This window comes from Paramisgurnus dabryanus, chromosome 14 (genome assembly GCF_030506205.2).
Source record: "Paramisgurnus dabryanus chromosome 14, PD_genome_1.1, whole genome shotgun sequence".
Taxonomy (NCBI): domain Eukaryota; kingdom Metazoa; phylum Chordata; class Actinopteri; order Cypriniformes; family Cobitidae; genus Paramisgurnus; species Paramisgurnus dabryanus.
The window spans coordinates 18103058-18129667 of NC_133350.1; the positions used below are offsets into that span (position 1 = coordinate 18103058).

Below are 26610 nucleotides of genomic sequence, written 5' to 3' on the forward strand. Positions count from 1 at the left end.
TTACTGTAGAGGATAAAGACTGAAAATGTTTCATATTCTTTTAACTTTAAGCAAACTGTGCCAGTAAATAACATAAATGTAAAATCTACGGTAAGTTACTGGCAGCTAGTTGCTAGTAATACCCAGTAATACTGTAACTTCTACAAATTTTTTTTTACAGTGAACGTAAGCTGTTTCGCAAAGAGAAATTGTAAAAAGTATAATCACATGAGAGGAACTTCCTACGACTTTCTCAGTAATTATCACATACTGTACCTTCACAAGCTATAGCGTCCATTCAGACTGAATATCTTTTAAGAAAAAAGTTAATGTCATTAATTCCTATAATCTTCAGAGGCCAAAAAGGCTTAAGAAATCTCAAGAGTAATTTTTGCTTTAAATGTAAATGACTCCGATTACATTTAACACTTCCTTTTCACCACACCGCCCCCCCACACCCTTCCATCCAATATCCGTCCATATGGATTTTCTGAAAGACTCCATTCACAGCGTTTAGTCTTCTCAAACTCTTATTTTAATACTATCACCAACTTCTCATCTGAAGACAGACCTTACAGAAGAGGTGTAGAAGAAAAAATCTAATACTGAAATTGAGAGGTAGCCACACAAAAAATTAAATAAGCGTGATAATTAGATGTAAAGATATTATAATTTCTTTACAAGGATGTATTGAAAATGCTGCTCTACAACATTTCGCCTAATTGCCAGAATTACCATATTAACCAGTTACCATTTGAGTAAGTTGATTAAAAAATTGATTATTCGTCTATTTCTTTTAAGACTTTCTTAATCAAAATCTAACATCCTTGAAAAATTAATTTGAAGCCCCTCTTATCAGTTAATTAAATCTGGTTGGAAGTCATTTTTCTGTGAAGCGTGATTAGACAGCGCTCTGTTCTGTTCTGTTCAGGCCGCATGACGTTAGAAAACTTTTCAATGTCTCATCAAACATTCAGAAATAAGAAGAATAGAATTTCTTTGAAGGGCCGTCTCTTTTTTCCCATTTTTTTTTTTTAAACCTATGCCTTTCTGATAAATTACGCTTTTCCCAAAAGATCTCTCACTCTCATTAACACATTCTCATTACCAGGCAGGAATACAAGAGAAAGATGTAAAAATATATAAAGAGAGGGTGTGTGTGTGTGTGTGTGTGTGTGTGAAGGAGAGAGAGAGAGAAAGAGAGAGAGAGAAAGAGAGAGAGAGAGAGAGAAAGAGAGAGAGAGACAGAAAGGAGAATAATACTGTAGGATGGATGACTGTATGGAATTATTTTCTCATAATCCAACACAGTGTGTGAGATCCGATGTGTATGTTTGAGGTGTCGCTAAAAACGGCCGCCGTCTCGGCTGGAGTTGGACCTTTAGCTAAATTAAATAAAGACGAGAAGCCAAAGATACGAATGTGCTTTTCAGTAAGAAAACACACATATATATTTATATATAAAAAAACATAAAAGCACTTAGCAAAAAATACAGGAGAAAAAAGCATATTTTATGACCCTTTTATATGTTTCTAAGCAAATTTAACAGCAAGAAATCCCACATTCCACAGACATGGGATCTAAGGTGGGGGGGGGTGATAAGTCATACTTGACAAAGTAAAGCTTAACACATATTTCATTATAATAAAATACACTGTAATATCAATATCTTCGAAGCGTCTCTGTGGACAAAGTTGTCAGGAAGATAAGACAGTGCATGTCAGAGTCAGGAGGAGAAGGAGGCTTCGGCGAAGAGGCGCGTCGCTCTGAAAGTCAGCCAACACATGCAGCGCTAAAACGATTTCGCCAGACATCCTTGAGACGATCTGCTTAGAACGACACATTAATATACTGAGATAAAACAGGTGATGAGACACTAATTCTTTTTTTTTTACGAGAATAGCCACATATATTTCTTTTTATTTTCCCCCCGTCTCTTCATCCCTTTTTGCATTGAAGTCATTCTTTATCACTAAAATGGGGTGGTCAACTAATCAGAGCATTTATCAAATTCCACACATTTCTGGATTTATTTTGGGGGGTTTCCATAACATGAAGTACAAAGCACTGTGTAGTTTCCAGAGCTCCACTTACAAAATTTCTTTCTTATCGCAAAACTGACCACACACAAAACTTTGTTTCAGCTGACGGATCCTATTGACAACAGTGGTGGAGAATAGCCCACTGTTCAGAGCGAAAACTCGTATCACACAACCATCTATCTATAAAGTGGGCTTAACAGAGGGCACTCCGGCCAACCCTTCCTTTCCGTTAATGTCCATTTCATCTGTATCCTCTCCCTCAGGTGTGAGTGAGGCCATGGGTTTGCTTCCTACAGGGAGTAGGTCAATTAGCCTGATTAGGTGTTTATTGAATGATTGGGAAATGATGATTAGTCCACCGAGGGGTTCGGCTTACCACCAGTCAATCAAAGACTCGCTCTGGTTTCTAATGCAGCCACCACATGGGGTTTTCTCACTACTAACTATCTTCATTTTCTCGATCTTACACAAGCTCATCTCTTCCTACTCATCTGACTGAGGTGCAAATTTTTAAAGCAAATACTATTTGTTTTACACAATTAACCTGGTGGAGAGTAATGAAAGAGAGATTCAAATTATAAGAATCGGAATACAAAGTAAGACTAAACACAAACTAATGGTAATCTTCTATAGGAAGAATAATATAGGTGCATGATGTAGTTCCCTTTATTTTTGGAGGGGGGGTTAAGGCACAATGCATGACTGTGTTTTTTAAATTAACCATGGCAAGCTGGTGTGTAGAAAGTGATTGCTCTTACGATGGAGCGTTACCAGAGGGGATGGTAGAGGTCCACGCTCGCAGACGTCTCAGCTCAATAGCACCCATGAGATGTGCTGCAACTTAGGATTTCTGGAAACTTTTCTCCGGCCAGCTTTTACAAACCCGCAGCATAACGCCTCATAAAGGAACTGACTTGTTAGAGATGTCAAGCTCTTTGAATAGACCGACTCTCCTTTTCCCTGCTATCATTTCCTCCTCAATTTTACCTCAACTCTGAAACTGGTTGTGCATTGAATTACCAACACACATTCACTCACTTGAGAAAGAAAAGACTATATAAATTTCAGGCTTTAGTGCCTGTGTGTGTGAGTGAGTGTGTGCATGTGTGTGTGTTAACAGGATTTTTTCTGTAGGTGTCTGTATGCACTGCTATTGTAGGCTTGTTTTGCTGAGAGCTGACTGCTTCAGAGCAAATCATAAAATTCTGTTAGTCCTTGAAGAAATACCGCATTTGTGTTTTATCCATTACTAACAGATTGTAAATACTTCAAAAGAAATCTGGGGGTGATGCAAAATAAAAAGATGTGAGATGTGATAGAGGAGAATATGCTTGCCGGAATGAGGACAGTGGCCATAATGCCCTGTTTCTTCTTATCAAAAGATTTCTGAAACATTTTTCTCCAATTGTTCTTCTACCTACGAGAACCGAATTCATTTTATTCCATGAACCGAATAGCAATTATGGCAACCAAACACTTAACAAAAGATCACATGAGGAAAAAGTCCTTCTGCGCAACCTATTCAAAGCGCCGGCGAGAGCATAAGAGCCTGCAGAATTGTCTGAATGTAATGAAATGCCGCATGCAAACTCTTTAAACAAATTTAATCAGGTTTTAATACAAGGCATAGGTTTACATCTGAGGCTTCAGCCTTTCATCTGCTCAACATTTTATCTGATAAAAATGATTGCAACTGAAAAGAAATGAAGTAAAGATTAGGTATGCTAGTTTCAAAATTAAACATACAATCACAACACCTTTCAGCCTGGAGTTATCTGCCAGTTTTATCATTTAGATTCCTTTAATAAAATCTGGTCACAGGTCATGTCAGGAAAGGTAATTCAAATTGAAAGTGAAAAATTACCATAGAATGCCATGCCAACCCAATATCACAGCAACTTAATTTCAACCCATAAAAAAATACATGTGGGGGCGGGCAGTGGGGTGAGGAACATGAATTTGGCCATCATTCCTCTATTAATTAAAGCATTCGGTCCCCTTTCAACACAAGTTCAAGGATGCCCGGAGACTAATTAATTTGAAAAGGTAAGATGTCTCCACACAAACGTCTTACGACACACAGATTTAGGAAATATAAAATAAGAGAGAACGATTAGAAAGAAAGAGGTTGAGAAGTCAGACCACTTTAGGCTGCCCTGGTGTCATTTTTGTGAACAGGGAGACAAAGTTGAAAGCAGAGCAGTAGTTTGCCTTTTCACTGTCAGTGGGTGCGAGTGACACAGTCTGGCAAAAACTACATCAAATGGTTACAAAAACTAAAAATCTATAGAAAATGGCTCAGAATTGCTCATTCTATATAAGGTAATCTACCTAATCAATATTATGAAATATATATCTAGAAAGTATGTTTAAGATATACAGAATACATGTAGCACACACACTTTTTTTACTGTAAAATTATTTATTTTGGGCTGGCAGATGCTTTGAACAGACCAATGAGGTGTGTATTTTCTAGCATGCATACTAGAATGCTTCAGTAAAACAACTGTAAATTCATATTTATTGCTTTCACTTGTGCATAAGCATGACTGTGAAAGGCACAGAAATGTTCCTAAAACAGTGCATGCGATAATTCTTCAGTTCTCCACAAATAAATTGAGTGTGGAAGTGCATTTAACAATGCAAGAAGTTCACATTTTCCTAAACTTTGTGTTCACCGACCAGTGCTTTAAAATTCCAGTGCCACACAAAGGAAAGAGAGAATGGGGAGTAAATTATAAGTGTGTGCGAGAGAGAAAACAAAGCACAAAACTTGCTCACTCCTGTGGAAAAGTCCTGGACAGGAGAGGTAATCCGAGGTTTAAAGGTTGGGTTATTTCCCAAGGAAGAGGGGGTACGGATGTAGAATCCCATTACAGATGTCATCTCACTGGCAGTGACCGTGAGGGCAGACTTCATACCGGTACAGGGCTTCATGGTGCCCTTAACGTACCGCCAAGAAAAGCTTAACCTGTATGAAGTCTGACCAGACATCCTAACCCATGCACCCCTCCTTCTCTCTGTTAGAGCTGAGGAAAATACTCTCCCTGACTTCTCCCTCTAGGGCCCTGATGAATGGAGAGTAAGGGGTTGTCTGTCTGTCTGTGTGGGTGTGGAGGGGGGTTATTACACAATTATTCAGATAACAGCTGGGGATAATATAGTGGCAGATGTCTCCTGGTCAACAATGCTTACAGACCACAGTCGGAGTGCAAAAAGCAACTCTAACCAACGGTTAGCAGTGCACATCACACAAACTAACGACCATGCAAAAATCAGGCTTTTAATCATCAGAAAATCCAGTTTTATAAATATGAGCTCTGTTTACATAAAAACAAATGAATTTCATTAAGATTCAAATTAACCATTGTTTTAATATTTTAGTAACAATGGTTATTTAACCAAATATGTATGGTTAACAGTTTAACCATATTTGTAGTAAAAATATAATAATACAATTAGCAATCAATCAAAAAATAAAACTTGCTTACTATTTTTTTTATAATAATACCATGGTGGTCATTTTTATAAACAATTCATTTTGTGACTTTTATAAGAATTTTGAGCATCAAAACAAAAACATTTTATAAGTTGTAAAAGTGTGTGGATTTAAAGAAAGTCTGTCCATATCTACAAGTCGTTGCGTGCATGCAGAGACTCAAGGAAAATAATGCGATCTTTCCGGCCGCGAGAGTGTTGCGCTCTGCGTGACCCCTGCTCCTTAACCCCATGCCCCCCAACACAAGAGCATCACGAATAGACGTGAAAATATTAAATATTACTTATACAAGTCATTGCGCAACTCTAAAAGACTTTGATTTAATATAATTTGTAATGTATTAAAAGGAAAAAAACTGAATCAGTCATAAACAGAGGCAAATCTGATTTTGTTTAACACACGCCCGATAGATAATTCTGTCAGATGTATCGCGTTCATCCGTTTCAAATGCAAATAAGTAGGCATCCCCTTGTTACCCATTACTAATACCATAAAAGAAACCAACACTGCTCCATTCCGCTGGTACTTTACGGATTAGCGAATGAAAATTAGATGCATTTATATGGTTATTACTTATATGGTCACACAGTGGGGAGGGGGATTTATCCAGGCGTACAGTGCAGAAACTCCCTCAGGAATGAACCACTCGCACCTTCAGCAGCTGGGCGGTGGATTACAGTTTTAAACCCGGACTAGGGTTTACCGCGACCGGCACGCTGACAGGAATTCTTCCCGCCGTTTCAGCTAAACAAAGCAGATGAACGTAACATCAGAGCTTTTCTCCTTACGCTGTTTTTGCTAGTTTTTAGTAATCGCCATCACTGTTAAGAGAGCTTAAAATGAGCTCGTGGCAACCCGAGCTCCGCGCGCGGCACTTGATCAACGATAGAAAAGTCTCGAGGAGCAAACTTTATTAAGAAGCATTCAAACAATCCGCTGTCACTTCGACATCACATCTTTCATGACAGCGTTTTAAAGTGCCGAAAGTTTTGTTGCCATCTTTCCCAAAGCGCTTTACTACTTGACGCGTCTGCTCTGCGCTGTTCTCTGACGGACATGATGGCCTGTCAAGAGTTTCACGGCGGTTTTTAAAATATACAGCGAGTCGTGTTATAAAGACCTTTGTGGAGGGGGAAGGGGTGAATGCTCGAGGGGGAGACGGAGGACTTGAGAGAAAATCCATAACACAAATACAGCTGTCAGCTGGAATGCAAAGTTAGCAGAAGCAGCTTCGGTGGCTGAGAGGAGCGAGTTTATGACTTCAGGTGCCATCCTCCCTCATGCTTCAGTTATCGACACTACAATTACGTCATTCATTCCCAATGCTGTTGAGATGTTCTTTATCAAGCCAACAAGTATCTGGATGGATCAGGTTAGAAAACTTTCGGTAGGACATCTGTGAGTGCACAAAGAGGCCAGTTTTTTGTCTAACTTTCTCTTTACCTCCGTCTCTCTTTAGCAGTCATCAATGCGTGAAGGCCCATGGGCGTACACAAAGAAGTCCACTTTCCACCAGCGTCTGCAGCTCCGAGTACCAATAATCTCTCCTGAGGTGCTCGGCTAATGGACATAGAGGAGTAATGATCAACGCCTCAGACTCAAGTACAGTCATTTCCGTCTAGTGAACACCCTGCTTCTCCCTGTACCACATTTCCCCAGCTCATCGGAAATGGGCCATTCCTCTCCCTAAGCAAACGTTAGGGTCATTCTTTAAGACAGTCATCACCTCATAACAGCCTGGCACTCTCCCGAAACACTGTGTGAAGCCTAACAACACAGGAAATCTTGTGCATGAAACATCGAAGTAGTAAAAAAATTTACCACTGAGGTAAAACTGCACTTAAGTCCTTGATAGGAGAATTAAATTAACATTTGGATTAAATTTGTGATATATAGCAGTAATAAAAAAATGTCCAGTCACAGGGAGCATCCTAAAGCTGACGGCATGCCGAGACGGCACTTCTGCACCGCTGCCTGGTCTTTCTCAAAGTTTAGTCCTATACAATCCTATAGCTCATATAATCAGATCAACATTGTCATCTGGAAAACATCCCTCCTCTCCAATCTCTCTCTCTCTCTCTCTCTTCTTTCTTTTTTATTTACAGATGGGCAAGATGCTGAACTTGGTTGAAACTGCCTGAGTGAACAACTCAGCTTTTTTTCTCTCTTTGGGGCTCAGAGTTTAAGGAGAAAATGACACCACTCTCCGACTAGTAATAAAAACAGCCCTCACTGTCTAAAAACGTGCATAATTTATTATTCACACACAGGAAAAAATGCTCAGCCTTGCAAATAACATCTTCAATTAAAACCACACGTTTAATCGCCAGTCATTCTGCCTGGTGGTGGCTGCTGGTCAACACTGGAGTCGATGTGCACTGAGATGCAAACAAGCGTAAAAATTCCAGCCTGACCTTTCACTTAAGGTCGGCTACAATTTGAAAGAGAGAACGCAGTCATGACATATTTTACACAAACATGTTTCACAGAGCAGGAACTGAGTACAAGAGTGGCAAATCTGGGCAAAAAGTATGATTGACAAAAATAATAATCATTTAAGGGATGGATGTGTATTCCTCTTCAAAATGCTTCGGTTAAAAAAACGCACTCATGTAAAAGCTAGTATTATTTTTGGAAAGCTAGAAGAGCTTAATGGTGGAAATGCCATCTGAGGGTTTAAGGGACAGTGCTTCACAAGAACCAAAGTGCTTTATGTTAAAATCACCCATAATATTGAAAACTTAAATTTACCTCCATATCACTTGACTGAGGCTCATCTCAATTTAACAAAACCATGCACACACACACACACACACACAATGCTTTTTGCACAGCACACACTGACACATCTGCATTACACAAAACAATTTAAGAGGTTTTTTTTTTGAACAACCACAAAATGTATCTAATAGTGAATCAGAAAGCAACATTTCTGAATATTCACCCTGGCATTAACTAAGTCACAAACACTGACACAAGCATGCAGATAGACACACATACCTGACCCTCTCTATCTACAGTACCCAGATAAATGCCCACAGTGGGCTGAACACCAGCCTGCCATGCAATTCACACATTTATCAACTTAACATATTTAAGAGAACTCAGAAAGTGAGTTACTCTGCAAGCATTAAAAGCGACAGGCAATGAAATCATTTATGAAACAAGTGGTTTATCAATGGTAACCAGAACTCCACTGTACGTTTTAATCAGATTGCACAGTGCTAAAAGTATCGACTTATGTGTAGCTGTTGCCGCTTGCAGCTGCCTGACGGCTATGCAAATAACTGTAAATTATCCTCTTTACTGCCATTTTCATGCTCTCTCCCAAAAAAGCCAGAATCTTAAATGTAAGTCTGAATACATAATATAACTCATATACATTTAACATACAAGCAGATTAAATGAAACAGGACTCATCACTTTATGCTTATGTTGTTCACCTGCTACAGATGTAACATTTCAATTATCAGGCCCTCTGTTTACCATAACACTATCAGAAGCATATGCAAATTGAGCCTTATTTAAAAAGCTACACTGTGATACTAAAAGGATAAAAACTAACATATATCTTGGCTCAAGTAAATGTGTTTTTTTCTTTGCAAAAAATATATACATTTATTAAATAAAAAAACAGTAAATATTATTTTATGAAGGTTAATTTTATAACTGATGTTTAACACTTATTAAATATTGCCTGTTAGAAACACTGAGTAGGCTCTATTTAAACAATATAAAAGTATAAATAAAAATTTCCAAAACACTTGAAAATTAATAAATTAAAATTAATAAATAATATAGCAAAATAATATCTATAAGATTTCTTCCTTAGTAGTGAACATTTTATTTTGTGATTTTAATATTACATTTTCATTGTGCTGTGAAAGCCAACAGTGCTGAATTAAACCAACCTTCATACCTTCATCTCTACAAGAATGCGTTCTGTGTGCACGCAAATAGATTAAACTTACTGTGTCAAAAGCACAAATTTTCATCAATCAGTTGTTAGTAACATAAGAGTTACACACATTGTCGTATGTTGTTTTTGTGTATTTTTTCTTTAGGAGGAAAATATGTCGGGTGCAAACATTGTTGCTGCTGTTGTCGGTTTTGTTTAAGCTTTGTTGCTCCGAGTATTTGATGGTGAAACAAAAGGCGCTGATTTGGTCAATAAATTATCACATAACTGTGGCACATAAAAAAAATATAAATATCTTTTTAAAATTAAAGAAAAGACGCTGGTCATGTTTGGTGTACAGATTGATTAAGTTTATCTGCAAAATTAAAACTCTGAATAAAGACATAAAATAAGTTTTACACAACTTAACTTGACTATGCAATGTATTCATGCAAGACGAGGCGCAAACTGATTAATTAATTTTATCTCTGTCAGAATAATTGTTGTAAACACGGTGGCACAAAAAAAAAACAAGTACAATATTTTCCTTATGACATCAAAATGATAAAACAACTTATTTTGTCTGTGTTTAAAACGTGATACATTTGTAAAACTCCACAAATAATAAACTTCGCGTTAATTGATAGCCTTTAATTATAGATATATAGGTACATATTAATTATAGATATAAAGTATATATATTACCATTTAACTGTATGATTGATACACTGGTACAACTTGTTCAAAACAACCATAAGCAGACTCCTCCACAGTTTACTGTTTACTTTTTCTTTCCACCTTCTGCTTATTTTGATGTTAATTTTAAATTAACATTTTATTTAACAAAACGCATAAAATTAAGTTATGTGCAACTTGACGTAAAAACACACACGCTTATTTGTTTGAGGCCTTAAACGTAGAAAATGAGGGAAAATAAGTGTGAATAAAACAATCTGCATACACAAACCGATAAAAGTTCACATTACAAGATGTTGTTTATTTCTTTTATTGTTTACATAAATGACGGGTCACAAGGGTCGTTTTTTCCAAAGCCAGAAAATATATTTTCTCTTAATATTTTTTTTAAGGTAGACGGCTTAATCGTATTTTCAAATGAAATTAAATACACTAACATGCGGTTATTAAAATGTATCTGATTACGGAGAATGAACGACAGTAACTGATCTGTCCAAAACAATTTTCTCAGTTTTGATCAGAGTTAAAAGCAATTGAGATTTTTGCATGTGAATCTTCTGAACTCCTGTATAGAGTTGGTTGAATTGATGGATCTGACACAATAAGGGCCGCTGGTTTCTTTACGCATATACTCATTTAGTGGCACATGTTTACTAAACTCTTCTCATGAGGTCCAATATTAACACCTCTTCGGTTTTCCGTTATGTGTATTTGTTGATAAATTGTAAGATTGCCAATAAATTGTATCATGTACAGATAACTTTTCTTTAGAGATTAAAAAGTCCATCTTCGGATAAAACGTGTACAAAGCAACACAAAAGTTTCAGTGTCTAACTTACAGCCAAACTAAGGTCTTTTGTTTTTTGAATCAATGTATTTCACTAATATATTTCTTTTTGGTGATTTTGAGAAGTGTGTATAATAACACATGCATTCACGGATCAAACCTTTATCACACACAAAAACACAATCACACAAGAATAGAAAGTGAAAAGGGGAAAAGGAAAGAAGTGCATATCAACCTGCTCGGATATTGTGGAGAACTCAACTTTCACTCTACGGGCTGGACCATGTGGATCTCTCGCTTCCAGCTTTGGTGAAATGTCCCAGCGATCCCAAAAACCTTGAGAAGAGCAACGCAAAAGCGAAAAAAAAAATCCTGCTCTATGAGTGATATCTTCGGACCATTACTTTCAGCGGCAACTGTCTTTATTAGTCTTCCTTTTCCTTTTTTATTGGCTTCCTCTCTCAAACTGATCACTCAGTTGGGTGATAAGTGGAAACAATAATCGTGCACTAGCTCAAAGGCTGCATGGTCACAGCGCTCGTGAAAGTTCATGAAGAAAAAGCACGCCGCCTGAAATCGTCTCCTTTTCTCGGTTATTCACAACGCGAGTTTTCCTAAAGTCCAAACAATGCTTCTTGCTGGAGTTTTTGGCATCTCGTCTGTTCCTCGCTCATTCGCGGAGAAATCAGTGTTGAATTACTCAGCTTGTGTCTTGTGTTGGCGATGCGTTAGGGGACAATTTAGTCTACCGTAATGCGTCTAAAACAGGTGCGCGCGCACATCCTCTGCGCCGCCGCGTGTTGTAAGCGCAATAACAAACCACGCGCGCTTCGAGCACTGATCTCCTCACCTCCTCGCGCTTCGCGGCTTTAGTTTGGCCATTGTGGCAGGCAGCCGACGAGCAACAGATGTTAGTCAAAGGACAGACACACCATGGGAACCGTTACCTACTCCATATCTATTTTGCAGGAAATAACAAGTCTGTTTGTCATCATCTCGGCGAAACAAATGTAAAACTTATAGATATGCTGTTTACAAGGCTAGTTACTACAACAATAATAATAATACAAAAAATTACTATTATAATAATAATAGTCTAATAATTAACAGTAACAACAACATTACTAACAAAAAATAATAAATGTTCCTGTAGTTCACTTAGAGCAACATGCCAGAAAATAAATAAAGGTCATGGGTTTTAATCCCAGGATCACACTGATAACGTGCATAATAATAATAATAATAAAATAATAATAAAACACCATCAACAACATCAATATTTATTATTATTATTATAAATATTAATAATCATGAGGACAGAATGGGCTTCAATGACAATTTTATTCATTTTGGCTTAAATCATAATTTTGTTTTGTTCTCCATTAAAGTTATGCCTATAATAGTTATTTTTATTTATTTATTGTTAATATAATATTATTATTATTACTATCTACACCGTGAAACAGCTATTAAAATACAGAGTTTTGAATAACACCTAAATTTAAACTAGTCAATGTGATTCTGTATAAGTCTGTCACCTTATCAGAAATGATCAAATATGGTCTGTGGAAACTTTCTCTCTATCAAATATGGCCTGTGGAAACTTTCTCTCAGCAAAAATTAAACTTGAACCATCAGAAAAGGGCAATCATTCTCCGTTGGACAATAGGATATGACCCCCATTAGTCAAGACATATTCATTAGAAAAATCAATATGCCAAGAAGTAGTCATGCTGGCAGCAGGCTCATAAAACAGTGCTGACTGCAATACTACAGTATGTCTTGCCATATAGACTCAGCAGCACCAAAATCACCTCTTATACAGTAGATATTGCTTAAGATTTACTAAAAAAGTATTCATTATATTTTAACACTTCATTTATTACTGTGATAGCTCTGAATGTTTTGAGGGACGAACTTGAGGTTTTTGAGTGTGTGTGTGTTTTGAATGTCCTCCAGACTGACAGGTTCAGACACACACAAACACACATTTCCAAACTTGTTTTGCCCCACACACATGGTCAAGCATGACAGAGACTGAAGTCCAAACAGATGCCATGACCTGGACAGAAGGAGATTCGGTCCGTTCACTGTCACGGGGTTAAGATTAAACGCTCTCGCGGTTTTGCCATCACTGACTAATGAGGCACCTATGAACGGATTACAGAAAGAACCCACAGATTGGCTGACTTTCTTACCTAACTAGCCTGCATACAGTGCAGTTCACCTCACACATGGACACATAAGTGCAAACAAGATTACAGATGACTGCAATTACTAATCCAGTAGTGATCAATTGCAAATGAAAACTTGTCTTGTGTGTTTTGATATGCAGACTTGAACAATATCAGTAACATTATATTTTATTGGAGGTGTAAATGCACCGGGATCTGTAACAAATCTTAACTTCTAAACATAGCGGCCTGTTTGAAGTTTTCAAAATTTTTAAGAGGAAAACTGAGCTCTTTAAGGTTTACTTCTGTTCAGTTTCAGTAAGCCATTTTGATAAGTCTTGTTATGACATGACATCATATGACCATAAGGAGGGAGAATAATCACTAAACTTAAGATTTGAATGATTGTTACCACATTAGTCCTAAAGCTGACATCAAAGCTGCGGATCTAGTCCAAAAGTATCACGTCTGCCACACACACATTTAAGGACATCTCATAGACTTCCATTGTTTCTCTTCTCACACAAACCAGTTAGACATTATTTAATTTAAAGCACAACATTGCAATTCAATTTTGACATGTTTCACAGTTACACACCTGCATAAGCAAACATTCAAAAACTGGTTTTCATCATTGCTAATTTCTACCAAACAAACACAGATAAGAAGAGAAACGCCCACCAGGTGTTAAGAACAAATACCTTTTGTGTACAATGGACTTTTTCTTGAGTCCCATTTTCTTTGTCCTCTTCGGATGGTTATTGCAAGAACCCAGGGACCTGAAAACAACCCTTCTATTTATTGTTTGTTTGCTTATTCATCTGTTTGTTATTTTCAGTTTCTTTCTGAAACTCTCTGTCTCACACTCCCGTCAGGCAATGAAAAAAATTGTGCTGATCTGTATGATTTTTTGTTTACTTGTTTGTGCAAGCCTAACATCCTTAGGGACAAGACTACCAAACATAGAAATAAAACCTTTATAGTCTACGAAGGCACTGCTGGACCAAAGCAAGGACACGGACACTTATAAATGAACGAGAGCTCTACAGCTCTTCAGACAGATTGCGGTCTAAGACAAAGGTGAGAATCTTAGTCATTGTAATCTAATAACATTCTCTTATGAATGGACGAGAAAACTCCTCAGCACTTTCATCCTGCACTTTCGATTAACATTTAAGAGCAGACTTTGTGGTTAATCAGGGGTAATAATTATCAAAGTCGACAGGTAATTAAATTAAACATAATTGGGTACACGAATTGGCTGTTCTACAACATTTTTTCCAACATAATTAAAGAGAAATATGTCAGCATTCAGAGAGAGGATGACTGAGGTAAAAACAAAAAAGTTTAGTCACACCAGAAAACTCGGACTTGAGCTTAGTTAAGTGCCATCGACACCAAGAATGCTAACTAGGCCTACCGATAACTCTATTAGTGCCCACACCAACAAATGTTAGTTATGTTAATTAAGCTTATACATTTACATTTAAAATGTGTGAGCCCTTTAAATTTGATTGGATTTCAATGTTTTTTTAGCTGAAAAAAAATTAGCTCTGAAATTGGTGCCAACCATATCCTGTGCATCTTTATCACTATAGATGAGCAATAAGGTACTCGAGACTGTGCTGTATTGTAGGGCTGGGCAAAAAAATAGATTTTTCGATTAATCGTTTTTTTTTTTTTTTTTTAGGAGGCCGGTTCAAAATCGATTCTCAAAGAGCAGAATCTATTTTTTTCTTTCATATTTATTTCCGCAAACATTGAACGTAAGGTTAACGTTAATCTAATTACTAGTCTTCTTCACTAGATGTCACCTTCTTTTTTGCTTTGCGCGATGTTAACAAGGAGCGAGAGGCAAGCCTGTCATTCATTCATTTAGTGCTTAAAATTGCTGGTTTCAAGTGCAAAGTCACAGGTATGGAAGCATTTTAGATTTCGCAAGCAAGATGACGACGATGGTGTTGTGGCTTTTAATTTATTTTCATTAATTACCCACTTGTAAACTGCTATTCACTGTTCTTTTGTATTAATATAGTATTAGTATTAAATCTATATTCATTGAGTTGAATTGAGAATCGAGTATAAAAACCGACCTGAAAACTGGAATCGAAAATTTTACCGAGAATCGAATCGATCTGGAACATCTGAATCGATACCCTGCTCTACTGTATTGTGAAATAAAACACAACATGAAGCTAATTCAATGCAAATCCTTCAGCAGGGACATTTTCAAAATACAGTACTAGCCTTGATTACTTTTTGTTTCATAAAAGTTCACAATATGCATAAAAAATTTATCAACGCAACTTTCATAAAGTGAAATAATTTAAAGTTATGGAAAAAATAGCCCCTGACCAAATATATTTTATAAGTTATAACAACTCATCTCTAGTCAAGATCAATAATAGTAAGTTAAAATGACTTGTAAATCTGAGTTGATTCAACTAAAAAATGTAAGGCAGCAACACATCTTTACAGTGCATGTGCTGAGCAGTGATACACAGAATTGTTGGGTGCATTATCATAAATAAACCACAGCTATTGACCAATCAGAATTAAAGACTGTAACTAATCATTTTATAATTGTGGTTATATTGTGAACTTTACTTTTCTCTTAAATTAGAAGGATTTGAAAAACTTTACTTATTTATCTCAGTTATTGTTGTTGCCTGAACATGCCTTCATATTTCAAAGAAAATTTAAATTGAGTGTGAAGTTAGTCTTAATATTCAGGTTTTATGTCATTACCTACAATAAGTGAACTTGGACAGAAGTTAACGTCCCAGGCACTGAAATAATCTAACCAGTGTTAGAGACTCAGTGCTGACAACATCTCTCTCCACCACACGCACAAGCCAACTCAGTTACAGATGACACAAGCTGTTGCCTGAGGATGTACTGTAGACCAGTGTGTGTCTGAGAGAAATACCATTGCGTGCATTTATGTGAAACTGTTTGTGTGGTAATAATCTAAAAATGCTGCACATGGGAGTAAATAAACCCAGTAAAATAAAAATTATTACTGTTAGTGTTTACAAACAAACCCTAAGGTGCAAAATAAATTCGTATAAAACAGTATACCCTTGGGAAAATGAGAGAAGTCAATAGAGCTATTTAGCTCAGTATTTCATCTGAAACAAGTACCTCAGTATAAAAGATAAAATTATGACAGCTGCAAGCCACTGTTTATGCCACAAGACAGTGGCTGTGTACACAAATTATGCAGTTTGATTGGTGAGGAAGATCAGATACACAACAGCATGTTTTCATTAAATCGTCATAAACGTGTTTACAGGCCCAGCTGGCTTCGGTTACATGGTGTTAAATAACGCAGCGCGGTATTGTTTACTCCTCAGCCACCATGTTCTGTCTTTCTTTCTCTCTCGAGTCTTTTTCCTCACACTCGTCTTTTTGTCAGCACAGCATCCATCCTCACGTAAACCACATGGCCGGGCTGTCTTCAGGGAGCGGTAACCGATCCTAACAGCCCGTGTCATGCTAGGAACTCCGTCCTGAATAAGGCTGTCCAAAAAAATGAGAAAAAACACGCAGATCAGTCGGAAAGGAGGGAAAAAAAACGTTCAAGATGAGGCTGGCGTTTAATGAGCTGTTTAAAAGTGCCGCCTTTTAAAGACAGAGAAAAGGGTTCAAATCTAGCCTCGGGCCACTTGTGAGGAGCTGACCAACAGCCCAGCTGTAGCCCAGCCACAGAAGCTCTCTGAGCGGGCTGAAGTGTCACCTGCCTCCCCTGGAGGATAGTGTGGAGATGTGGGAGGGGGAGAGGAGTTTGGTAAGTTTTCATTCAGCGAGCGGGCTCAGAGGTGGGGCCAGTGCTGGAACATGAGGAGAGCTGCCTATTGTACAAAAGGAGGCGGCAAAAGGTCTCTTGTTGAGGCAGTGTGTCTCTACACACGCACACACACACACACTCACAAACCCCGCTCTCTTCCTCGGGTGCGATCTTGTATCAAAGCAAACAAATGACACACTGTCTTCTTTTTTTTAACCCCCCCCCCTCCCCTGTCTTTTTGATCTCACATTCACTAAAATGACACTCCATATCTCAATCCACTGACATTATCAATCCGCAGTAAAAACCAAATCTTCCGGCCAAACTTGCAGTTCCCAGAGGAAATCCACCAGCATTGTCCTTTGTTTGCTGAGAGATCCCATAGGAATCAGCCTTGACTTTTCAGTGCATTGGGAGAGCTGTCATACACGCAGCCTGGCATGCAGGATGCTGGGTTAGGACAGGCACGCTGTCAGTCCGCTCAGATTCACGCCTCTGTCAGACGGCACAGGCCGTGGCATTTCCACTCTCAATGCTGGATTCTGCTTTAATATAAAATATATCAGAGTTCTGTCTGCCTGTGCCACTGTGAAAGAGACATCTGGATCTGATATGAGAGACCACAAGGGGAGCATTTATTGTTGGTTTGTACCAATAGATAGTGTTGACATATTCTTTATTTTATCATTTTTCACAGGAGGAAAAGATATCTTGCGTTTTTTATCTTTTTAGCTTGAAAAGAATTAAAGTGCACCAGTTGACATGTTTTTAATTCAGAGGAAATCTGTTTATAACTTTGACCAAGTTGTTAATAAGCCATAATAACAATATTTTTTTAGTACTGTTTTTATTAATGTTAAACTTGAGAAACGCATTATAAACAGTAGCACGAACTAATTGTGGCATTAAAACAGCTGTATTAATAATACAGCACAATATGTGTATCAATTTATACGAACCCCTAATCCTGCCCCTAACCCCAACGTCACAGGGGTCAAGGCAAATCATACCAAAACTTACGAATGTGGTCATAGGAATTGATACGAATTAGCCAACTTGTAAAATATGTACGAATTCTCGTGAGATAGTGTTGGTAACAGTAATAGTAGTAGTAATTGGTATAATATTAACATTAGTAGAATATCATTTTTTTGTAACTATTGTAACTTTTTAGAATAGCTGAAGAGTTAACGTTCATTTTCAAAACTGTACTACTCACCGAGTTGTTCGTGGTGTTCGTTGATGATTAAAAACAAGTTGTGTAGCGAAATACAGTTTCTGTCGTGTTTTATTTGGCATTTTGTAAAATTCCATTGACTTCTCTTGGAAGACTCATTGCTCGCTGATATATCACTCCGCCGCCGGGAAACGGAAAAGGGGTCTGTTTACATGTGGTTGTAGTTTTTTTGCTCGGTTTCTCTCAGAAGAAATTTTTTCCATATTTGATGGCTCAGTGACCAGCCTTAGGTTTGAAGTTGAGCTCGATTGTGACTGTCTATACGCTAGACACAGAGTTCCGTTCAGGGTCCTTGTACGGCAAAGTGGTTGTCGCCATCAAGTGGTCGGGAGTGTGCTAACGCTTCAGACTCAAATATAGAGCGGAAGTATATACGCGGTTGTGAGGTATCTGAAAAAATAGTTCCACTATAGCAAATAACACAGATTGAAATCTTACATTGCGCCAATATATTTGTTTTTAATCATCAACGAACACCATGAACCACTTGGTGAGTAGTACAGTTCTGAAAATGAACGTTAAGTGTTGTTTTAATGACATGTTTGTGCATGGTCATTGACTTCCATTCTGAAGCAGTCAAGAGACGCTTCTAAACGAGTCAAAAAGTCAAGACAAGACCCAAAATTTCAGTGTCCATCACTGTAGTTCATTCAAAACAAACCAGAAATGAGACTCAAAGTGTTAAATACCGGAATTATCCTTTAAGCTGTGTTTTCACAGGCATGCAGGGTCACAAATGTGTTTATTACACCTATCAGTCCATTTAAATGATAACCACAAAACTGTCTTTATTATACCAAGAAAGTTTTGCCCTAAAAGTATTAAAAAAAACAACAACTGGTGACCAGTTTTTTTTTGTAATTCAAAAGTGAATCCTGGTTTTAATTTTCTTCCCCTTTTTCTCTATTTTCTTTCACTCCACACAGATTTCATGACCTCTACAATTTAGCTTGTCCTTGAGACCCGTAATGAATATTCAGCAGATTAGAGGAAATACATGAAAGTTAACATTAGCCGTACATTTAAAAATCCCATATTCAGATAATCCGCATATTTGTCAGAATCAAACATAAGAGAATATGAGAGAACAAATTACATAATGAAAGGATGGGGAAATGTCTTGCGTGCAGGGAATTAGATAAAGTAAGACATATTTTTTCTGAGTATGAAGGAGGGAAAATGTCCTTGAAGACTGGATATTTTGCCATGACCTCTGGTGAAGATCAGTGGTGTGGTGGAAATGATTTAGTGCCATATTTACACTGAGATCAGTAGCATGTGGTGGAATTTAGAAATGAGCAGATGAAGTCACTTTTGAATTAAGTTTTCTAAGTAAATCTTTATTTCCATTTGACGTTAAGTTTTTTATTAAGGCTATACAGTATTTACAGCGCACCCCAAACAACCAATTAACAACAAATGCCACAAATATCTAATATAAATAAATTGTATCAAGGTTTTAAATGTTAAAATTATGAAAAAAGTAAAAAACTACAGTAACATGCTAACAAGCTTATTTTATGTATTAGCTCAGCTATTTATTTTCAAAATCACTTTCTTTTATAGGTCATTAGACATCAAAACTTTAGGAAAGTGCAGGTCACAGACAAAAATACATCTTTGTATTATCTGCTAAAATGCAACACACAGACACACAAACCAACAACCAACACACACAATGCCTGAGAGCACACGGAGCTTGTGTGTAGACATTATTTGGCATTACATTACAACTTAATTTGGATTAGGGAGAGGAAATGGGTGATTCTCTTTTTGCACATATAAGATTAAGGTCTGAACTTACTATAACCATTATTTTGAGAGGATTTTAAAAATATTTCCTATAGAATTATAAAAAAATTATCAAAAATTATCATTATCGCAACATGATATTACATTAAATATATGCATTTACAAACTCATGTTTCGGTAATGAGAACTAAAAAGTTTTCTAGGTACTATGAAATTCAACTTTTATCTGGAGAGAAAAAATAAGAACTGCTAACCTGGTAGCCATCTTGAGTGTCACATTCAATTATGTCCCTTCCAACTATGTTTGGTTTTTTTTTGGAAAATGTTGGTACATTGAGGGCTTAAACAATGATTGAAAATTGTTGCGGAGGATGAGAAAATCCGTCTTGGACACATTTATATTCCTTATTATTGTCTCTACATTAACCAATGATCACCAAACACCACATGTTACTTTATTGTAAATGTTTATTGTATAACATGCACTGAAGCTTTTTATTTTTTAGATTTTTTATTTATAAATATTTCCATGTCAAAGAACCGAAACCAGTCATGGACACGTTGCGGTAAGGAAACTTTTCCCCTTAAATGTGGAAAACACAACAAAATTGGATTGTATGATGTCATTTGAAATCATGTGCAAAATAGTACATGAAGACATGTTTGTATTTTGGTACTCTTATTTTGCATTTACTTTTTTTAATCAAAATGTTTCACGAGACCTCATAAGTCTAATTTCGCGAGAATCACCCAAATGTGAGTTTAACACACACACACCATGGCTTTTATTTTTCCCATCTTACTGTTTCTCCTGCTCTATCCTTTTTTCATTTACAACATGATCATTACAGTGAGCGCTCATGATGAAAGCTCAGGATCTGGCCGACCCCCTCACTTCAAATGACGCATATGCATTTAAAAATGAGACACTTATTACCCGTCCAAACTTTTTACAGCCCCACAGTGCACAGTAGAAGACAGCTTTATTCCCACTGAGCCCGAGTGTGGGCCAGAAAGCCCTGCAGACTTTGATGGTTATATATGTGCGCAGACCATTCCGCCTTGGCAGCCGCTCTCAGAAAGCCCGCCATGATTTGTAAGGTTACCTTTACAGCTTTAAACTCCATCAAGCAACTCTTAGACCGTTTTGTTTAGGCAAATGTAGGATTGATATGATTAACAAATACATGTATGTGTAGACAAATCCATGCTTCAAATAATGCGTATAAGCACGACTTAGGGTATGATGTGCATGAATTTTAGTTTTCATGTGTGTGTCTGCATTGGATATACAGTAGTTGCATGATTGTGGACAATTTGCTTACACCACAGCCCTGGCTAATACTGGAGATGCAATGCTTTAAAGTAATAACATGAGATGGAGAACTACTGCATCTGAGCGATGACATCAGGGATGAGAAATCTGCCATACAAATTTCAAACCAACAGGAATGTATCTGCGCTTCATTAGAAATAGATTATAAAAGATTTTAGTCTACTGTATAATAGATTTTGAGCATAACTGAGATAAATATTTTATCATGTCAAACTTTTAGCAATTGATTTCTTTAGACAAAAATATTTTTTATAAATATATATAAAGTGGTCCAAAAGTTTAAAACCACCAAAATGTTTCTTTTTTTGCCATGTTCATTTTTTAAATACAAAAAAATCATTAAAATAGTTGTTTGGGTCAAAAGTTGAATACAAAAATTCAACATGAATTTCATTCATATTTGGCATGTCTTGCTTTTGCTTCAATTAAAAACATGCACTTACATGGGCTTGAACTTGCTTGAACATGAACAGTACATCATCCATGTTATCCCAGTTGAGAATTTTCCAAAAAGAATCAGTAGAAGTAAATTTGATTATTGTCAATATTATGTGCTGACATTTGATGATGTGATCCAGAAACACATCTTCAATATTTCATATTTATTTTCTCTTAAACATTTCTTTATTTGTATAATTCTTATTTCTCAATCTATTTTTCGAGATTTAGATTACATTTTGAATCCCAGATTTTGAATGTGGACTCCCCATTGTACACATAAACAATATTTATTCTAAAAGAAACAACAAATATCTACCATAGAATAAATACACTAATGCTCTGCTATTTGCAATCTCAATATTTTCTGTGTATTTAGGAGCATGAGATCAGGCAATTATTGAATATCACCATGTCATGTTTACTTACCCAGCTGCCAAATACACAATGCAAAAAAATCCACTCATTCACATTCATAAATCCTGTAAGCAGCCGTAGGCAAGACAAACCAACATAAGCATCTTCACTTAAATATCTCATGTCTCTCCACTCCAGTGAAGCCACTTCTCACACACACACATACACACACACGCACGTGCGGCCGGGTAATTATCACGTTGGGGGGACCAATTGTCCCCACAAAGATAGGAATACCAGTATTTTTGTGACCTTGTGGGGACATTTTGATGTCCCCATGAGGAAACAAGCTAATAAATCAAACAGAATGATGTTTCTCGAAAATCTAAGGTATCAGACAGTTTCCTGTGATGGTTGGGGTTAGGGAATGGGGCAGGTAAGGGGAATAGAATATACAGTTTGTACAGAATAAAATGCATTACGTCTATGGAATGTCCCCAAAAAACATGGAAACCAGAATGTGCGCGCGCACGCACGCACACACACACACACACACGGGTGTTACCTCTCAACAATCTATACATGTAAATCCACTTTAAAGTCTCCTTCAGAGACTGGATTCGATGCAGAAAGAAATCAGGACACACTGAAAGAAGTCCTCTGGGTGTATATGCATGCATGTCTTTGTGTATGCAATGATATAAGGGATCGTGATTGGTTTGTATACCCGGCAGCCTGGCAGATTGATTGGTAGATTGATGTAAAGCCCTTCTAGGTGCTTTACATCTGTGTGGACTAATGTAGGCCAATCAGGCTGATGTAAACCAATTTGATTTGATTGAAAAGCCGATTGATGGAGGCTACAACATGTAAGCCATCAGCCGGCATCCTACAGGAGAAAGCAAATGGACGTAGACAAGAAGGATTTGATTGATTTGCTGATAGATTGATTAAGTGATGTAAATGCTAACTTAAAAGAGCCATCACACGGCACCTTTATATGTGTTAAACATGATCTCGATCAACCCTTCGGTCTGCGAGCCGCTCATCGTGGTCCATTACATCTAGGTGTGAATAATTCATGCTCTGGACACCGAGGCATGGTGGGTAAACACATGTACTCATGTTTGTTGGATAGAGATATCCACCGGAGGCGGGGTTGACAGTGTACAGCATACACCTGTACACTGCAAAAACAAATTGCTTTACATTTTTAAGTATAATCATATTGGCTATTTTAAATCTTGATGTAACATATAAATTAATATTAAAATTAATTTTAATGTACACTTTATTGATATTTTTTTTTTATTGTATATATGAGAAATTTACATGCAAAACCCTCTAAGTGTGTCTGACATGTTTACTTATAAATTAAAATTTTATCAGGCTCTAATGTTTTGTTCAGTAATTTTATTTTTATTAACTTTAATGGCAATGGATTGCATGGCATTTAATTGGTATCTAACACATTTAATTATCTTACGCTGCAAAATCCTCTCTAAGTACACGCAAGCTTTTTGGCAAAACCTCCACTTAGTACAATATGCTACTGTACTAAAAAGAGCAGTTTTTACATTTTGATAACTACATAGCTGTGTCCCAATTCGAAACCTGGATCGTTCGAAGGATGCGTCCTTTGAAGGAGAGGACTCTGTCTTTGAAGATTGCAGGAAGTCCGGGGAGAGACAGTCTAGCATTCGAAGGATCCTTAAGTTGCGTCACCTGCTGGCTGCTGTACGCGCCTCTCAGAGCGGAGGGACACAGTGGAGACGTTTATGACATATTTAAAATGAATATGGAACCAGAATTTTTTTTATTTTAGAAAATATGACACGTTGATGTAAATTAAATTAATCAAAAGTAATGAATCAACCTTAGAAATACTTTTTTTTCTGCTAAATACACACTTTTTTGAACAATGTTTTAAATGTTTATATTAAAATATCCAGCCATCATATTCAGCTTAATCGGTCTTATAGGGCAGTGGTTTTCAATCTTGTCCTAGGGGACCCACTGCCCTGCACATTTTGCATGTCTCCCTTATCTAACACACCTGATTTAGATCATCAGCTCATTAAGGGAGAGATCCATGAACAGAACTGGGTGTGTCAGTTAAGGGAGACATACAAAATATGCAGAGCTGTGGGTCCCCTAGGACAAGATTGAAAACCACTGTTATAGGGCATACACACAAAACGCAAATTCAACAATTTGCGCGAGTAGATAGGCTCAGTGGCGGCCGGTGACTTCTTTTTTGAGAGCACTTGATGCGAAGTTCGTCATAACATCTATGTAGCCCCTCATGTGTGTGGTTCCTTTTTTCAAAATATGTGTTCTGCAAGTGATCCTATGTGCATCACGTGTTTTGTCAAAATAAGTGCCTGGTGCAGATGCGTCTAAAGGATTTATGATAAAATAGACGCTAATGTTTCCCAGATACTCGCATAATCGTAATCAGAGTTTACTGTTAAGGGAGTGTCTTGCGTGTATTTTGTGAATGTGAGCGTCTCTTTTATCATAAACGGTTTTGACGCATGTGCAGCAGGCATTTATTTTGACAAAACACGTGATGCACATCGTTTACATGACGCAACAAACACATATTTTGAAAACGCAAACAACACACATGACATTCCGAACACTTATTTTGAATTAGCGCCCCTCAGATGAGCAGTCACGAGCCGCCACTGCATAGGCTACAAAGTCAATGCAAAGACGCGAATAGACGCACTAAAACACGGGCTATTCACCTCAAATGCATCTTCACTCAAGTTAAAAATATTCAACTCAAGTGAAAAATTTGCATGACACGAAGTTAAATCCCACAAGAAATCTAGAGCGAGGAACGCAATGTTTCACATTTGGTGTGTACGCAGCGTTAGGGGCTAATCACACCAAACGCGCTTTAAACGCTTGGAAACGCAAGGCGCAACGCACTGCTTTTTTAAAAAAAGAGCAGTGCAACGTGGCTTTTTATATTGCTAGGCAACGACCGAGTCAGCTGTCTTGTCAATCAAATATTGAAGCGTGTGCGCTCTTTTGCTGTTAACTGTCATATTAGCAGAAACTTTAAAAAGAGGGCGCTTGCTCTGACCTTGTTTGAGGGTGAGAGGTGCATAAACACACAGGAGAGAGTGAGCGAGTGGAGTCCGGTTCTTCAAAGCAACTGTAAACTTCCCTCACCACAACGTAAGGCCGCCTCTCCCCTCATTCGATTGGACAATGGAAAGACGCGAATGACGTCGGGCGCTTCTCCGCTCTCAGCGTTCCTTCAAAGGCGCGTGCTGCGCCGGCGGCAAAAACCGCAAGGGCTCAGCGTGCATAAACAGCGCGCAAACGCTCCCTGTCCATATAATATCATTCAAAATAGGCGCCTGCAACTGCCATAAACGCTTTTGGTGTGATTGGCCCCTTAGAATGCAGCCTTCAGAGGTCGCAGCATTCGGACACAGCTTATGGGTATTTAGTGGGGCAAAAAGGTACACACACAGGTAAATATTTCACACAAACATGTTTTACTTGCTAAACCAATATTTTAAAAAGTACAACAAACATCTGAGGGGTAAGTGCATAAGCAACTTATACCATAAGCAGTTTGACCTGTTTTCCTTTTGTGGTAATGGTATACTGTAGATAAACCTTACACACTATAGCATAAAACAACTTGGTTTAGCAAGTCAATTCAACTTACTATTTTAAGATGTGACTTGTGATAAGTTGACATAACTTATACAGTAAAAACTTGTAATTGTTTAACTTAATTTGTTAAGTTAAAGTAACATAAGATATAACATAAGATATATATGTTTTTTTATACAGTGTAATAAAAAATAAAATCCTGGGCATGGCCAGAAGGCAGATTAATAAAAGAACTTTGGGATTTACAGACCGACTGTATATTTGAAAGAAAGGAATATTATCATAACCCTGTCCTGTATATCAAAATAAAGTAATTTCACCCACCCTGCATACCGGTAAAAACTCTAAGAAAGAAGAAAATCAAGCTTATTACGTGTAAGTATTTTATAGTGTGCAGATTCTCTGGCGTCTGGAGACTGATCTGCAGCATGTGTTTTTTGTGAGAATGCTGGCCTCTTTTTAAAGGAAAAGTTTAATCAAAAAATGATAAATCTCTCATGTATATGAGTGCACGCAGCCATGTAGTACAAAAGCTGTATGACTTTGAAATTCGCTGAATTTATAAAATGTATGTCTAATTATAATGAATATTCGAGATATGATGAAAGTAAATGTAACCACAGCGGTCACGTAGACCACTTCAGTCACTTGCATGGTGCTGTTTTGTCCTTTTTGGTGCTGGAATACCTCAATCCCCATTCACTTTTATTTCAAGGAAGAGAACAAATCAGACATTCAACTAAACTTTTCCTATGTTATTTTAATTATTTTACACAAGACAGACAATTTGGGTTTGGAACAACATGAGAGTTAGTCAATAATGGCAGAACATTTGTTTTAAAGGGGAGCTATCCCTTTAACATGTGTTTGTGTTCGGTTGCCGGGTGCCCGAGCTGTCCAGAGGGGGCCTCGCAACCGTCTCCATCCGCCTACGCCTCATCACGGATGCTTCTGTTTTTTCCTTTTCTCCTCTCGTGGAGGA

At 37.4% G+C, this 26610-nt stretch overlaps 1 protein-coding gene across 3 annotated transcripts in view; it reads right to left on the minus strand.

Annotated features, from left to right (window-relative positions):
• The window catches only part of foxp4 (forkhead box P4), a 128025-nt gene extending 116370 nt beyond the window's left edge, over window positions 1-11655 (minus strand). For 2 of the 3 annotated variants that reach the window (XM_065241419.2, XM_065241418.2), the window contains exon 1: window positions 11138-11655. The gene's annotated coding sequence lies outside the window, so the exon portion shown is untranslated. The remainder of the gene's footprint in view (window positions 1-11137) is intronic. The other variant, XM_065241417.2, reaches the window with a different exon arrangement.
• Between the last annotated feature and the right edge of the window lie 14955 nt (window positions 11656-26610).